The 4,106-nt window shown below is 41.9% G+C and overlaps 1 long non-coding RNA gene across 1 annotated transcript; it reads right to left on the reverse strand.

The window, feature by feature from the left end:
• LOC139418254 (uncharacterized) lies at nucleotides 1–3,881 on the reverse strand. Its single transcript, XR_011635291.1, has 5 exons — nucleotides 3,550–3,881; nucleotides 2,991–3,324; nucleotides 2,662–2,792; nucleotides 2,463–2,508; nucleotides 1–2,357 (listed from the first exon to the last, which is right to left on the reverse strand). It is a non-coding gene; the product is annotated as an uncharacterized lncRNA (long non-coding RNA).
• Between the last annotated feature and the right edge of the window lie 225 nt (nucleotides 3,882–4,106).

Consider the following 4,106-nt stretch of genomic DNA (forward strand, 5'->3'; position numbering starts at 1 on the left):
TTTATTTTATTTTTCTTCTTCTTCTTCTGTGACTCTGTTTCTTTGTATTGGGTCATAGAACTCTGGGTCGTTTCAATTAGCATTGCAGTGTTATCATTATCTTGATGTCCTACCGCTGGTACTTCGTAATCAGTGGATTTCCTCCTCTTTGTCTTTTTCCTCTTTCTCTCTGAGGATATAAAGGCACTTTCAGCTTCAAGTCTCACTTCAGCAGAATTTTTTACAGTTGCGTTCATCCTCTGAGATATTTTAGTTGCATCATTTTTCAGTCTTCCCTCAGGATCATGTTTGGTGAGGGAATTCTTATTTTTCTTAGTTTTTCTCTGAGAAACTGTGTCATCTGGAGTCAAAGCAGAACTCTCACACCCCTCCAAAGATATGCCAATACTGTCTTTTTCCAGTGGAGCTGCTGTATCCTGGTGTATGACAGAACAAGTGTCTTTAGACTCATCTCGCTTTTTCTTCTTCTTTCTTGGGCTAGTGATCTCATCTGTTTCAGGTGGTATGCTGTTCTTTTGACGTCTCTCCTCTGTGCTCAAAGGAGTTACGACATCCCCATCTTTCTTCCGCTTTTTTCTTGGTGGCACAGTGTCAATGGATTCAGACACAGAACTCTTGAGGGTGATATGGAATTTTTGAATACTATCCTCTTGTTGTTGAACAATGGCGCCATCTTCAGTTGAAGATTTCCTCCTCTTCTTCCGCTTCTTCTCCGTAACCTTGTCTTCAGACCTCTCATGGGTCACAACATTCTCTTTGGGTCTGGCCAAAGAATCTTCATGAATGTCAGAATTCTGTTTCTTATCTCGTTTGCGGTTTTTCTTCTCCAGTGTATTGATTTCACCAGATTGAGATGAAGTACTTGTAATCAGAGGAATTTCAGTATAATTTCCCACCATTTCATTGCTGCAGGAATCCCCATCTTTCTTTGCCTTTTTCTTTTTCCTAAAATAAATTGTGCCATCACTCTGTGCCAAAGAATTGTCTATTGGTGCCATGGTTTTATGCTTCTTTCTCTGGGCTACCAATTTAGTAAGTTGGACTATAGAGCACTCAATTGTTTTCGGTCTTATATCAGTAGCATTTACCTGTAGGTTTATGACAGTATCTTCAGGGAGGGTTGAAATGTTTGTTCCCTTTTGGGGTCCTATTACCTCATCTAACTGTGTTTCCAAACTCAAATTCAGAAAATGTCCTTTTTCTGGTCCTTCCTCCAGGATGGCATGTGCTGTGGAATTCTTATACTTTTTCTTCATTTTCTTCAGTTCTATGTCTTCGGTCTGAACTATAGCACCACCTCCAGCATGGGATGATAGCTTGGGGTTCTCTTCCTGTCTTAGGCCTATATCTGTATCAACATGGCATGGTGAATCCCTCCTCTCCTTTTTTCTCTTCTTTTTCTGTGGCATAATCATTTCACCAGACACAGACACAGAATGCTCTGCCTTGTTATCCTGGGTTATCTCAGTAACCTCTCCTCCCTGTATGGTGCTTGTACTCACACAGGTGACTAGTTCCTGATAATCTGGAGCTTCTTGGCATGGAGGCTGCCCAACTCGGTCCTCTATACTTTCATCATCTCCTCCCTCTCTTTTCCTGTTCTTTTTCTTCCTCTTCTTTCCCTTCTGTTCATAGTCTCCCCCAGCATCAACATTTGTACAGTCATTTGTGAGCGCTGGATCTGTTGAAGCGGGGTTGTGACCTTTAATTCCAGGATCAGCCTCTGTTTCTCTTGTCTGGTTCTGATGGTCACGATCAGGGCGCTGCCCAGTCACACTGCGGGTCATGGCTCTGCCTTGGGTCCTCTCCAAACATCTTCCTTCACTTTCCTGCACTTCACTAATAGGTGAACTCGTTATGTCCACTGCCTGGTCTATTCTACTCCCCTCTACTTCCTCACTGACAAATCCGATATTCAGCATTGTCTTCCATTCTGTCAATGAAATGTCCATGTTGTCGTTCTCTTCCTGTCCATCTGTATTTTCAGCTAAATGTATACCAGGTTCTTCTGTTTCATTGCGGACTAAACTCCTACCAGATGAACATCTCCTAACGCAACTGACTGACTCTGGGTTAGTCTCTTCTTCTGCCATGTTACATTTCTCAGGTACGATTCGCCGTGACCCAGTAAAACTCAGCTTTGATGGTGTGTCTTTAATCATTTTGGAAACCAAGGAAAGAGTTTCTTTAACATGAGGGAGGTATTGTGTTTTCTTTGTGCTCCGTTTCTTTGTCTTGTCGGTGGAGTCTTTGCTTACAGATGAAAACTTTCTGCATTGCTTTTCAGCTTCAGATGATGGATAACGCCAAGTTCGCCTATTTTTCTTTTTCAGGAATGGCATTAAAAGTGTATTTTCCTGTAACAAAGAAATGTTGATAAAATGAAATAGCAAATCATTTGACTCATGATGCAATGAGAAAAAGAGCCTAGATAAAATGTAAGATTATTTGATCATACTCACCACCACTCTGATGTCATCATCACTACCTTCAGATTCCACCTCCTGTCTGTTGTTCCATAGAAAAAAATACAGCATTATACACCTCAGAAATATACAATCATTATAAATTTCATAGCTCAAATCTACCTTAAGAGCACTGACCATCTCCAGCAATTACAACCTTTTCTTATTTCAAAATGTAGAGCTGTAGAAACCTTACTCTGACAGTGGAGACAGTTCACCTTCCTTATCCAGATATCTGTTTGGTAAAGCTGAAGCTAAAGTCACTTTTCCTTTAGAGAACTTCTTCAGTGTTTTGACACATCTAAAAAAGCCTCCAATTGCCTTACTCTATTGGAAACAAAAGGGATTTAATGTCAGTGAGACTGAGAAGACATTTAGAAGCATATGACACATTAGTTACCCACAAATACATTAGGCCTATATATGATCCAAATGATAAGTATCAGAAGCTGCACTTTGTTTTATTTTATGAAGGATCTTTTTTTTTACAATACGAATATGACACAAGAAGTGCTGCCTACTTACCGAGAAGGTCACACTATTTAATAGTGGTAGGTGTGTGTTTCTGTAAGCCCACTCTCGACTAGATAGGGGTTTACTTCTGTAAACGCTCCCCAGAAAGGGAAAGCAGTACTTTTTCAGGCCATGCTTCTCTGCTTTCCTCTTGTGATGTTTCATTGCCTGTGAGACCTGCTGCTTCCTTTGGGGAGTGGCAGGTCCATCTTCGTCCCCACTCTCCTCCTCTGATTCTATGGTACATGTGAACTCTGACCTCTCCTTTGAGTGACATCTTCTCACAGACCTCACCACCTCAGACACTGGCACTTGAGTTATGAACAGGCTGTCCCCTGAATCCCTACTGATATATGTGTGAGAAAAGGGAAAGACAAGCATTGCAATGTTCACACTTTTGGTTGTGTTAATTGTAATGTTAATTCAAATACATTTTTCTTGACATTGTTGTAATAAGCTAGCTATAGGAATCTATTCTGAATGCTTCACACATTTATGTAGAAGCATTGCTGAGGGCACAGCACTGACTTTTAACCAATTTATCTGGGTTCATCTTTCCACGTGTGCTTACCTGTCTGCTGAAGACTCAGTGCCATGGTCTGTGACGGGATGGGATAACACATATTTCTGCCCACTGAGAGCAACATCGAAATAATGTGAGATTGTTTTAACGATATCAGGATCGGGGTTCTCCAGAATGATCTGGGATGAATTATCTTCTGCTGCTTCATAAACACCTTCTGAGTTCAACAGAGTGCGTGTATTATTATTTTCAACTCGTCGAGCTTGCAGGTCACTGACAGAAGCCATGAGGTACAAAAAAAGGTATACCTTTTATCTATTCTACCTGTACACAGCACACGCGGTCATGTTTGGACAAATTCACACAGTCAACCAGGAAGTGAGGCGAGCAGACGTCGTTATATAACGTCAGAGAATATTTGTGGGCCAACCAAGGTTTTCCTAGGAGTTCTTCATTGACTCGCGCTGCACGGCTCGTGTACTCTAGCACGCGGTGCCGCGCGGCGAAACACCCCTTCCCATTCATTATCGAGGCTTGTGAAAGCGGTGAGAAAGAGAGTGGGCGGGGGTCCGTTGGGCGGCGCGAACTTGGCGTGGTAGGTGAAA

Source organism: Oncorhynchus clarkii, chromosome 10 (genome assembly GCF_045791955.1).
Source record: "Oncorhynchus clarkii lewisi isolate Uvic-CL-2024 chromosome 10, UVic_Ocla_1.0, whole genome shotgun sequence".
Lineage (NCBI taxonomy): Eukaryota > Metazoa > Chordata > Actinopteri > Salmoniformes > Salmonidae > Oncorhynchus > Oncorhynchus clarkii.